At 36.8% G+C, this 13,365-nt stretch overlaps 1 protein-coding gene and 1 pseudogene across 1 annotated transcript in view; both read right to left on the bottom strand.

The window, feature by feature from the left end:
• LOC113604554 (translation initiation factor IF-2-like) overlaps positions 1–13,365 on the bottom strand; it is an 89,279-nt gene that overhangs the window by 68,057 nt on the left and 7,857 nt on the right. The gene's annotated exons all lie outside the window — the stretch shown is intronic.
• On the bottom strand, positions 12,266–12,346 carry LOC113604586 (uncharacterized; annotated as a pseudogene).

The raw sequence follows: 13,365 nt of genomic DNA, 5'->3' as shown, positions 1-13,365 counted from the left end.
TCTATTAACTGATGAATAAATAATATGTGGTATATCCATACAACTTATATTCACCCATAACAAAGAATCAAGTGCTGATACATGCTACAACACTGAAGAACCTTGAAACATCTGCTAAGTGGAAAAGCCACTCACAAAAACACACAATACTGTATGGTCCTATTTATATAAAATGTCCAAAGGAGGCAAAACCAGAGAGACAAAGAACAGATTACTAGTTGCCAAGAGCTGCGAGAAATGGAGGAATGGGGAATGACTGCTAATTCTTTTTGGAGATGATGAAAATATTCTAAAATTAGATAGTGCTGATGGTTGTGCAACACTGACTTATACATACTTTAAAAGGTGAATCACGCTATTTGAATTACAATCCTGACACCAATTCCGAGGTACAAAACACACACCAACACCAAGCTATTCTCCAACATCAACTGGGTGTCCTATAACTCAACTCAATTCTAACACTATACCTAGAGACAGCATTAGATCCCATAGGCTAAGGGGCTCATTCCTACAAGACTGCCCCGCCCTTCAGAAACCAATCATTAGTCCAGACTGTCATCTGTGCTTCTGAAGGTCCCAGGACACCCTCCTCAGGTGTAATTAATATGCTACAACAGCTCACACAAGTCTAAAAAACATTTTAGTTAGAAGATTACCAGTTTATTATGAAAGGATATATATAATTCTGGAACAGTCAAACGGAAGAGATGAACAGGGATAGGAAAAGGGCACATAGCTTCCATAATCTGAGTATGTCACTCCTCCCAGCACCTTGACGTGTTCACAAACCAAGAAGTTATCTTAACTTCATCCTTCGTGGTTTTATGAAGAGGCTTTATTACACAGTCATGACTGATTAAATCACTGGCCATTGGTGACTAAGCCTGCAGCCCCTGGCCCTCTCTAGGTCAGAGGAGTGGGTTTTCCTGGCAATCAGCTGCCATCCTTTAGTGCTTCCAAAAAGTTACCTCATTAATGTTACAAAAGACACCTTTAAGGCTCTCTTCACTTAATAAATCCCAAGGGGGTGGGAGGGAGGGGAGGGTGGGTGATGGGTATTGAGGAGGGCACCTTTTGGGATGAGCACTGGGTGTTGTATGGAAACCAATTTGACAATAAATTCCATATATTGAAAAATAAATAAATAAATAAATCCCAAGGGTTTTAGGAGTTCTGCACCAAAAACAGGGAAGACCCAAAAGATTATTTATTGTAAATAACATCACATAAATTACCTCAAGAAAGGTGCCATTAAAAAAAAAGAAAACAACCTCCTCCCTCAAGAAAGGATGAGGATTATTCCCTTAGGATATAGTCTCAGAGACAAAAATACTACTCTTTTATATATTCCAAACTGCTTATGAAACAAACAACGTTCTACACTCCCTCCAGCAATGTATTTGGTACCTGTTTCACTGTATTCAGGTCAATTGGAACCATTTCTTAAATCTTAAATCTGGTAAGAGAAACTTATAAAACACATTTTCCCATATTTTAGTCATTTTTTTTCCTTTGCAAAGGGTCAGTTCTCAGCCTTTAAAATAGACATCTTTATGCACACAATTGTTACACTATACACAAATGCTTCAATTTCTCAAGAAACAAAGAAATTAGTTATTAACCATTTTGGTCAGCAATAATGAACTTGTCCTAACTCTGTTCTAATTTGGCTTTAACTTTAAAACTTTCCTTGAAGTCAAAATACTTTTTAAAAACAGTCACAGGAAGCACTCTCCTCCTTAAATAAGCAGATTATAAGGACACTACACTGAATCCACCTGGGTTACACGAATTTCCAGTTTCCTGACTGCAATTCACTTTTAAGTGAAATGTCCAACTGACTCCAGATATGTTTTAAAATAGGGGTGCCTGGGTAGCTCAGTTGGTTGAGCATCCAACTCTTATTTCAGCTCTGGTCATGTTCTCACAATTGATGGGTTGAGTCCCACATTGTGTTATGCACTAATAGCATGGAGCCTGCTTGGGACTCTTTCTCCCACTCTCTATGCCCCTTCCCAACTTGTGTGTGTGTGCTCTCTCTCAAAAATTAAAATAAAAATACACCTAAAAAAAATAATAATATAAAGTAGCAGAAACGAAATATTTATTAACTTTCTATAAGCCAAGTACTTAATATGTACCTCATTTAATTCTACCGAACCTATTACCGTCACTTAATAAAAAAAGAAAATTAAAGTCACCAAGACTGAGGGCTGACCATGCAGCAAATATGTGGCAAAGTTATGGATCAAACTAAGGTGTGCTTGGGGCACCTGGGTGGCTTAGTCGGGTTAAGTGTCTGCCTCTATTATGGCTCAGGTCATGATCTCAAAGTTCATGGGTTAAAGCCCCGCATCAGGCTTCGTGCTGACAGTGTGAGGCCCGCTTGGGATTCTCTCTCTGCCTCTTGCTCTGCCCATCCCTGGCTCATGCTCACTTCTCTCTCTCTCTCTCTCTCTTTAAAAAAAAAATAAAACCAACAAAAAGAACCCTAAGATGTGCCTAATTCCAAAGTCCATATTCTTTCTGCCACTTTACAATGCTTCCCAAGTCACTGACTCTGGAAATGAGACAAGATTTTCAACACCAGTACTGCCATTTAATATGTGACTAATTTGAGCTTTATTGTGTATCATTTTTAGAAAAACAAGGTATTTATTCACAAATACAAAAATGGGAGACTACAAATTCACTGTGAGATGGAAATCTAAAACAATACCTATTTCTTAAACAGTAAAATGTACAGAATTCTATATATTCTTCAATTTCTATCAAGATTCACTGAACCTTCCAGCATTTACAAACTTGTGATCACTGACTGAAAAACATTTTTTGAGGAACTGACTGCCAGTCTCCACTTCAGACAACAAACACATCATTTCTCAGTAGAAAAGGCCACATCAAGCACAATGCCTTTTATTCTTCTTTACCACATGAGAAATGTCTTCAGGATTATATACACCAACCAGGAAGTAGCACTACAAGTTAAGAGAAATGGCTACTTAGCTTACTTAAGAAGAAAGAGTACAGGAGCTTGTGAGCAAGCACTAATACAACAAAGAAAAAGACAAAATCAAAAACAATAAAAATAAGGTAAGAAACCAGCGTTCTACTCTACCAAAGGTAATGAATACAGCTGTGATAAAGAAAAAGTCATTTAAACCATACAACTCTTAAAGGACTCTTTATGAGCTTTAAAAACTACTTTCAGTCCCGAGCAACTACTTGGTAAGATTAGGACTGATTTCCAAAGCATGAAATATGCCAATACATATTACAAGGATGTGCACATTCATGAAACAAAAATCAACACGAACGTTAATACAAGAATTCTTACACTTAAAACCTTTTTCCAAGCACTCCTTCACTCCTCATTCCGACATATGAAAAAGGGTAGCGACAGGCACCTGGCTAGCTCAGTGGGAAGAGCATGCAGACTCTCGATCTTGGGGTTGTGGGTTCTAGCCCCCTGTTGGGTATAAAGATTACTAAAAATAAATGAATTTTTAAAAATAAAATAAAAGAGGTCAAAGTATCTAGTGAAATAGTCTTGGATAGATGAAAGCCTTTAATAAAACATATTTTTCTTCTAAAATTATTTTAATATTAAGACATTGGGAGGACTTGGGACAGACCAAAAAACAATCTTTATATACAGCCCCGAATTTTTTACCCTAGGGCTATTATTAAAATAAGTCCACTGTACACAGAATCATGTACTGTTTTCCTTAGCTGGTACAACACAATCAAGCTATTGTGCAATGGTAAAAGAGCTCTTAAGAAAAAATTACTGCTGAAGTAATTTTTGAGTCGAGGTGACTTACCACATTTTACTCTCCATAAACACCATTGTTTTTAATCACAACTTAACTTACAGCTTTACCCACTGTCAAACAAAATTTTCACTTTTCAATGAGATCCTTTCAAACGAAAGTAATGAAAGTAATGCCTTTATGATCACAGTATTTGCTAAATTGTTTACTAAGTGAAAAAACATTTGCTAATCAATTTGCCTAAAAGGACATTCAACAAAACATTACTGTGGTGATCTTACTGTGACAGAATTATGGACGTGTGGGTTTTTTAACATATATGTATACTCTGATTCTCTGCATCAAATATAAGTTATTTTTTTAGTGCTTGTGCATAAAAGACAGATCCTGAGTTAAATGATAAGAAATATAGGTGCCATATTTTAATTCATTATCACCAATGAAAATCCACTTATTAACGTAAAGACAAATGTCGCTCAAAAACCGTCAGTAGGTCGACAAAGTTCACTTTTTAAATGAAGCTCGTCAGGAAAATTTTAAATAAATTTCCTAAGATAGGTGCCTATAAGAAAGTAACCTTATGGTGGGGGGGAGGGGAAATGGTGAGATGAGGGAGGAAAACAGTTTGGAACATCTAGGTGATCAGAGGAAAAGACAAAAGACAAAAACTACTAAAACCTGAGAAACAGGACAACATCATTTTGTTGATTTAAAGATTCACAGAAGAAATCAGAGTAGCAAGAAGTAAATTATCAGAGACAGCAGGTAAAGCACTTAGAGGATAATGGGCAAAAGGTGAAAACAAAAAGGTGGGGGGGGGCGGGTAACGAACAAAACACAAAACACTGAACTCAGATGTATTTATGTCAATCTTTCTGAAAAGCAAATTTTAAAATAAAAGTTACCTACTAATTTATGACTCAAATTGAATCCGCTCTCAGTTCTTCACCAGAAAAAGAACACCTTACAATGAACATAGCAACTCAGTAGCAAAAACAAAAACACCTTCAGAGGCATCTCAAGGTCTTATGTGCCTGGAACTAGTTAAAATTAAGTATGCAGTTAAACAACTGATAAACAAACATACAAATAGTTTTTACACATTACAAGAATCTACAAATCATCGTCAGATGTTAAGGGAATGTAATTTTGAAGAACAAAAAACTTACAGCTCTGAGGTAAACCCATGACTGAACTGACTTCCTGACTACAATGAAGAAATTATCTTTAAGCCGAAATAAGTAACTCAACTAGTTTAAACCACAAAACATTGTCAATATTCAAGCATTTTTATCCATAAAAACAATTTCATATAGTTCTACCCAGTGGTCTGCTGATAAATATTTAACAACCACTTCTCTGGAAAAAAGTTCCTGATTTGTACCTTTTGCAGACTACCATGTTGTAGAGTCCACAGCCAGTTTCGAGCTGCCACCATGTCATCACTGAATACAGAGCTGGAGAGATGCACAAGATCAGCTCACCAGCTCCAACACACCATTAGTTTTTCCCAACACTCATCTAAGCATCATCAGCACAGTTCGTAAATTTTCTCATCCTTTCCTTACATCAGGCTTTTACCTGAATAATTCTGTTTCCTACTTCCCTACATTAGAAGGAATACATTTTTGACACTTTAAGATATCAGTGCACTGAAATCCATTCACAATAAAGAATAGATGAGGCTGGTACCTCATTTTATTCATTCAATACTTTTTTTACTAAACACTTATCTAGTGCCTGAGCACTGTGACAGCAAGGAACAAGAAAAAGGAGCTCCTTGCTCTCATAAAGTTATAATTGATTTTAGGACACAATAAAAAAATTAAAAATATATTATCTTAAGGTCTGAAGAACACGGTAGTGTAGAACAGTGATGGGAGGGTGCTATTTTAAACTGAGTGGTGAGGAAATGAGGTGATACTTAAGCTGAGATCTTAAAGATAAGAGGCCAGCCTTACAAAGATCTGGGAACCATCATTTCAAAAGGGCACAGGAAACAACTAGTATAAAGAAATCCCTGGGGTGCCTGGGTGGCTCAGTAGGTTAAGTTTTGGCTCAGGGCATGATCTCAAGGTTTGTGGAGTTCGAGCCCCAAGTCAGGCTCTGTGCTAATAGCTCAGAGCCTGGAGCCTGCTTCAGATTCTGTGTCTCCCTCTCCCTCCGCCCTTCCCCCACTCACACTGTCTCTTTCTGTCTCTCTCTGTCTCAAAAATAAACATTTTTAAACATTTTATTAAAGCCCTACGCAAGAACAAGCAAGGCATGTTTGAGGAATTAATTTGTGGCTAAAGGCTTATGATAAGGAAAGGTGAGCTACTCTGAGAGGTTGTCAAATCTGTATTATATAAACAGAATGTGAGTGAGCTTGTATTTCCTGAGTGAGTACGGTTTGTATTTTATTCTGAACAGATGGGGAAGAGTACTTTGAAAAAGCTGTTCTATGAATGAATGAATGCATACTTTAACAACCCTTTATGAGACTCGGTTCACAGCGTATTATTTATATTCACTTTTCTCAATATTATCATTTTGGTTACTTCACAATCCACCTAGAACAATATCAAGTTAAAGCAGGCTATAGTAGGCCTCCAACTATGAATACACCTAAAAATAAACTTAGAGATTTGACTACATATCACTTCAGAAATAATGATCTTATTAATCCAAGATGGGTATTTCATATACGAAATGCTAACATATGAATTCAGGTAGGCCAATGTCAAATTCTAATGAAGACTATGTAATTAGTCTACAAAATAGAACAATTAATTCAAAACTGTAGGCAAACACTTGTTAGTATATCATCCAGAATCAACTTTATAATAAACTTTTAAAAAAACTGTGTCATGTTTCATTTACTTTTTATAATGTCACAGGTTTAGTATGAAAATTTTTCTATTTTAATTTCCTATTTAATATGAAAGAAAATATACCAAATCTGATTTATAGATATAATTGCATAGAAGTTAAAATATCCAGCATATACACATTTATATTACATCTGTGTATTACAACAACTACAGATACATACCAACACATACATACCCATACCTCTATGGCCATGAAAATTAAGTTCACATTATGGCAACATGAAAGTCCATCAGACAAGTCAATCGAGTCAAATTACTGCATATTACATAAAAATAGAGAAATGTTTAGACTGCTTATGGAGAATAATGTACGCCTAATGCATAAAAAGTTATTCATTTAGAAACTTCTAAGTCACCTATTTTAACAATTTATTTAAAGGATTTTTTTTTAATGAACAGGAAATGAGACTTATAACGCAGAAAAAAAAGAGTTTAAAAATAAATAAATTTTAGGGGCACCTGGCTGGCTTAGTCAGTGGAGCGTGTGACTCTCGGTCTCAGGGTTGTGGATTCGAGCCACACATTGGGTGTAGAGATTATTTTAAAAGATAATCTTCAAAGTTAACTAATTAACTGACTTTAAAAAGATTTTTTAAAAATCTTGTCCCAGCATAATGAAATACTTAAAGTTTACATTATCGTTAACTTCCCTCACTCCCATTTCCTACTTAAATATTAAATTGCAGCTTTAAAAATTCATTTAAATACATTCAAGTATTTTTCACTAAAGAGCACAAATATGTTTATAGATATTATTCAATAAAATTGTGCACACTAATGTAGCTAACTGCTAGCTTACCAAAGAACTACAATAAGGCTACTTACAGTTCTCCCCCCTTTTTCGAGGGGGTGGAAAATAGGCAGTGCAATACCAAGAGGACAAGGCATACTCATAAATTTTTGTACAGTGAAAAGCTCTAAAACTATGAGACCTCTTTCTGACCTCTCTACAAAAAAAATTAAGAAATGCTAAGTAAATGTCAGGTAAGCCACATTCTTGATCATAGTTTTCTTTAACAAAAGGAGTTTGGTAATAGACAAGCAACTACATTTTGGCTCCCAATCTCACTTGAACCAATGTCACTGATAAAAGAAAGGCAAAATATAGCCCAACTTGAAGAACCTAGTAAGTCCATGTAAATCACCAACATTCAGAATTCAAGAAACAGCCCAAAAGAAGTATGCGGCAAGCCAAAAGTAGTTTGTCACCCTACTTCCAAATCAGGCTTTCCTCCTCTTTATTCCATTTACCTTACCCTCTCTGTTCCTTTCCTACCTCCTCTGTCCCTTACCATTTTCCTGTGTATTTTCACTTCCCACACACAAAAAGTGATTTGAACACAGTTTTTCCTCTTGTATCTAATGTCTTTATGTAATTTTTACAGGACTTTATAGTTTTAGGTGAAAAATTTTTAGTCAAAATAGTTTTAGTTATAGAAACATACATAAAAGTTGTTATCAAAGACCTGAATAACAAGTTAAGCGGTCACTCATTTAGCAAATGTGAATGCTCATCCAGTGCGAGTCATTATACTGAGGATCCTTTAATGAAAAGAAAGCTCTTTCCCCAAGGAAAGAGCAAAACTCTAAAGCAAAACTGTGCCTGGCAGGTTTAACAAAGTTCCAAGGAGGCCTGCGTACCTGGTGTGGAGTAAACCAAGGAGAAACTAGTAGGACATGTCATCAGAGAGGCTGGAGGCACAGATTATGGAGGGCCCTGTAGGCCCTGTTGTATTCTGGCTTTTACTCTGATTAAGGAAAGCCACTGAAAGGTTTAAAGATATAAGTAAAATAATCAAACTTTCATTTCAAAAGGATCACTCTGGCTACTGTGTTCAGAAAAGCGGAGAAGCAGCAAAAAGACCAGGAAGGAGACAACTAAAATAAGACAGGCAAGAGATAATGGTGGCTTAGAGAGAGAAGCAGCAGGTGAAGATACCAAGTCATGGTTGTATTCAGACTTACAGTAGATTTTAAGATAAATACAGGACATACTTTCGTTATACATTATTTTGAATCAGAAGTGGGAGTATGAGAAAGAGGAGTCAAGAATTTCTATAAGGTTTCAGCCAGAAAAACTGAAAGAAGGAAGGAGTTATCACCTAATAAGACAAGGGAGACTGGAATAGGAATAATCATTGGGGTGGGAGAGCAAGAAGGATGAGGGGAGTTTTGACTTATTAAATGTGGGATATTTACTTGGGAATGTTGACTTGGCAGGTGGGTACACATGTCTGGAGATTAGGAAAGAGAAGCTGAAGGTAACATTTTTAGTTTGAAATATATGATAATTCTAGCTAGAGGATAGGATGAGATTACAAACACTACATATAAATATAGAAGAGGTTTAAACATAGAGCTCTGGGATACTGCCTTATTTTTTAGAAGTTGGGGCAACAAAACAGAACCAGCAAAAGAAACTGAATATAAGGAGTAGTGTCCCAGAAGCAAAAGGAAAAAAAGGTTTCAAAGATAAGAAAATTATCAACCATGTCAAATGCTGCTGCTACTACAACCAAAAGGATTAAGACTGAGAAGTGACGAGGGAATGTATCAGCAAGGAGGTCATTAGGAATCTCAACAAGAGTAGAGTAAAAAAGAAAAAAAACCTGAAGGTAATGGATCCAAAAGAGATAGCACTGATGACCACAAAAAACTCATACAGAAAACAGCACCTGAAGAAAAGTGTGGTGTTGAGGGAGGTTTGTTTGTTTTTTTTAAAGATGGGCTATATTTCAGCATATCTCTACACCAACAGGAATGATCCAGTAAAAATGGGAAGCAGTGATGACGCAACTCATTGGCAGGCAGGAGACTGGTATGAATACAGAGGCAATGCAATGTCCTTGACAGCAGGGGATAGAACCAAGTGCAGAAGAATAGAGGCCATGGTCATAGCATAATACAAAATCCAGACAGTGTAGGTAGAGAGGCAAAACTTTTCTTCTGATTGCTTTCATTTTTAATATACAAGAAGTAATGTCATTAGCTGAAAATGAAAAGAAGTGCTGAAGTTTTCAGGAAAGATGTAAAATGGTCATTGAGGGGAAGTGGGACAGTGATTCAACCGGGGAAATGTACTACAATTACAGAACTGTGGGCAGCATGAAGGGCCCTCCTTAGGTCTGGTCACTGGTCATGAATTTACCAGGAGACCAGGTCAGCAGTGTTGTTTTCCTCAAGCTACACTCAAGGTGACATACAGGATGGACTAGATGCAGCACTGAATTGGAGGAAGAGAGGCAAATACAAGAGGGGTACAGTGAAGAAGTGCTATAGGGAAATGAGGGTGTACAAAAGGTAGAAACTGTAACACGGACCATGGATTCAAAGCATGGACATGGCACAAGGGGTACTTGTGACAGTAAAAAAAGGTGGTGGCAGCAATGGGCTATAGGTCCCAGACACAGAAGTACTGTTTAAGTGGGGATAACTTACAGAAGAAGCTGGAAAGGTACAATGTTGGGGTCCTGGTGGAATGCCTGAAACTGAGTCGTATGAAATAACCTTAATAAACTAAGGGCGGGTCTAGTTAAAAAGTTCTAGAATTACTTTAATACTAAAGCAAAACCTCTCCTTGGACATAGTGAGCCTGCAGATGAGGCCAACTGGAAGGTGAAGAGAATGTAATAGAAAAATTGTATCACAAAAATTGTAGGTAGAAGATTCCCAGACATGGAATCCCCAAAAAACCCATTTCCAGCACTTCTGAAGAAAGGGTCCACTTTGAACAACTGCCCAATTCAGAAGGCACCAAAGTCACATCATAACGGGATGAGCCATGTTAAAATCAAACCTTTCCCCCCAATCCCCTTTCCTCAATGAGCTGGACCCTGGACAGGTGAATTGGACAGCATTTTAAAAAGGTAATGGTAAAATAAGAGACACCTACCAGGACTCCTGCTCCAAAGCAGGCTTCTAGATCTCAAGAAGTTCTGAGCTAGAAAGGCTCTAAATTAAGAGTTTTAACAATGAATATTATACTGAACTGTGCCTTCTAACAACAAAATAAGACTATTACTGACAAAGGAGCACAAGAATTTTTATTATCTAAAAGTGACTAGAAAAGCTATCTGATCTTCCTAAAAGCTCATCCACAGGCAGGGAAATCCTTAATCTACAGGGACAGTTTAAAGGTATAGGGTGAGAGAGTTGTTTTCTGCGTAAACTTTATCAAATCCCATCCACTACACATAACAATTCCACAAATATCCATGGGTTCCCGCTATATATAAGTGCAAAATATACTCAATTGCTCAATATACATAATATACTCAATGCTCAATTGCTTTATTAAGCAAAAAGTGGGAGAATATTAAGCTAAATGAAACAAAATTATTTTACTAAGTTGTTTTACTGAAAGATGCCTATAATAATTCAATCATAAAGATTCAACTGGAAATCTTAGCATGAATTTGTAACTGGGAAAGAGAGAAAATGAAAATATCAGCACTCATGGGTTAGTCATTTTCAAAGACACCTAAATTTAATATGAAATTATCTAAGGCTTTCTAGGAAAAAGGGAGGTTTGTTTTACTACAATCCATTGTGACTAAAATGCATTTGCAGGTATTTTATGGTGTCTTGATAAAGACAGCTTATTACCAAGTCTTTTGGCTTGCAGTTCAGAACTCCCTTTGGATGGGAGCCTACAACTCTTTCAGCTAAATCCTGCTCTGTTCATTATTTGTTAGTATTATAGAAATGTTCAAGTATTCTTAAGCTTTGAAGTGAGGTACCAGGACACATAAAGTTAATTATTAATACGCTAAATTCCAAGTTTCTCCACATGGTATGCAAAAAACCCAGAATAAATCCCCTAACTAGGAACTAAGGAAGAAGGGTAAGCACACATTTCACATCTTTCTTCTCCAGAATGTACAGGGAACCCATAATGTTCCCCCTCCATGACAGATCTAAAACATCACAATCATTTAATATTCAATAAAATGTTAAAATATTTCATGGGAATGGAGATGAAGAACAATGTAACAGATGAATACCAATATGCAATTCCAATTGTGAGAAAAAACTTGATACTTTCTTAATCTATACAAATTCGAGAACAGGTATAATATGCTTTTTATCAGCATCATTTAAAAAAATTTTTTTTTAGTATTTACTTTTGAAGGAGAGAGACAGAGTGTGAGTGGGGGAGGGGCAGAGAGAGGGAGGGAGGGAGAGAGAGACAGAGACACAGAATCTGAAGCAGGCTCTTCAGTGCTGACAGCTCAGAGCCCAATGGGGGGCTAGAACTCACAAACCATGAGATCATGACCTGAGGTGAAGTCAGACGCTCAACCGACTGAGCCACTCCGGCGCCCCTATCAGCATCATTCTTAATCACTATTAATTATATCTGACAAAGGAAACACTTTGTATAGCACTCTCAAGGGTCCCAAAAAAGCTTTACAAATCAACAAACTTCCTACTCCCATCCTGAAATAATACACATACCCTGAGAAAGAAAGCATCAACATTTCAAATACTCCAACAATTATAGAATGGTAAGGTTCTGGAATTTATTTAGACTCAAAACACTATAAAATCCTCCCAAGTAGTAATAATACTTTGAAAACACATTATTTTTTTTTAAGATATAAAAACCTAGTCATTATGGGTTATTTCTTAAAAAAAAAAAAATTAAAATGTCTCAATACTCTTCACTTGATCTTAGCCAAAAGGCCAAGAAGCGATAAAATGTCTCAATACTCTTAACTATCAGGAACTCTGATGAGGAAGTTCATTTCCAAACAAAATACACCAAGCATTTTTTATTCAACATATCACAGCTTGCATACACTTTCAAAATATTTTTTTCCTTATTAGAGAGGGGGACAAGGGAGGGCGGGGTGGGGAGGGTGTGTGTGGGGAGAAGGCGGGGGATCTCAAGCAGGCTCCACACCCTATTGGAAGCTCAATCCCATGACTCTGGGATCCTGACCTAAGCCCAAATCAAGAGACACTCACCTGGCTGGGCCACCCAGGCACCCCTTGTTTACACTTTTTTTAAACATCACTATTAGCATCCACTGTTAGGTTTCTTATCAGCACCAGACTATCAGCAGTATATTGTCAAAGTAACTCTTCCTACTAGAAACATACATTTAAAGAAAAACTATCATAACCCTCTACAACTAAAAATTAAGGAATTACTTTCCATATTACTCCCAAGCACAGCGACAAAAAGTAGCCAATAAATCTAAAAATCTGAAAGCTCTATATGAAGGTCCCTATTTTTTCCAACAATGTGTAATGTAAGGTGTTAACAAGTCAAAAGGGTCCACCTAAAATGAAATGTTATCTATAAAAAAATTATTATCCTACATTATTTTGTAATAATCTAAACTGACTTTGGAACACATCGATTTGGCCTTCTGATGAGGCCAAATAAAATAAGCACTGTTTTGGAGCACCTGAGTGGCTCAGTCAGCTAGGCACCCGACTTTGGCTCAGGTCATGATCTCACAGCTCATGGGTTAGAGCCCCCCCCTCCCCCCCCAAGTCCAGCTCTGTGCTGACAGCTCAGAGCCAGGAGCCTGCTTCAGATTCTGTGTCCCCCTCTCTCTCTGCCCCTCCCCTGCTCACACTCTGTCTCTGTCTCTCAAAAATAAATAAACATTAACAAAATTTTTTTACATAAGCACTGGTTTTTTTAATCCTATGTATAAGACAAAAAGAGGCAATGCAACCTTACATTCAGAATAAATTCAATA

Source organism: Acinonyx jubatus, chromosome A1 (genome assembly GCF_027475565.1).
Source record: "Acinonyx jubatus isolate Ajub_Pintada_27869175 chromosome A1, VMU_Ajub_asm_v1.0, whole genome shotgun sequence".
Taxonomy (NCBI): Eukaryota; Metazoa; Chordata; class Mammalia; order Carnivora; family Felidae; genus Acinonyx; species Acinonyx jubatus.
Note: the sequence above shows the minus strand (reverse complement) of the source record. Positions and strands in the feature narration are given on the sequence as shown.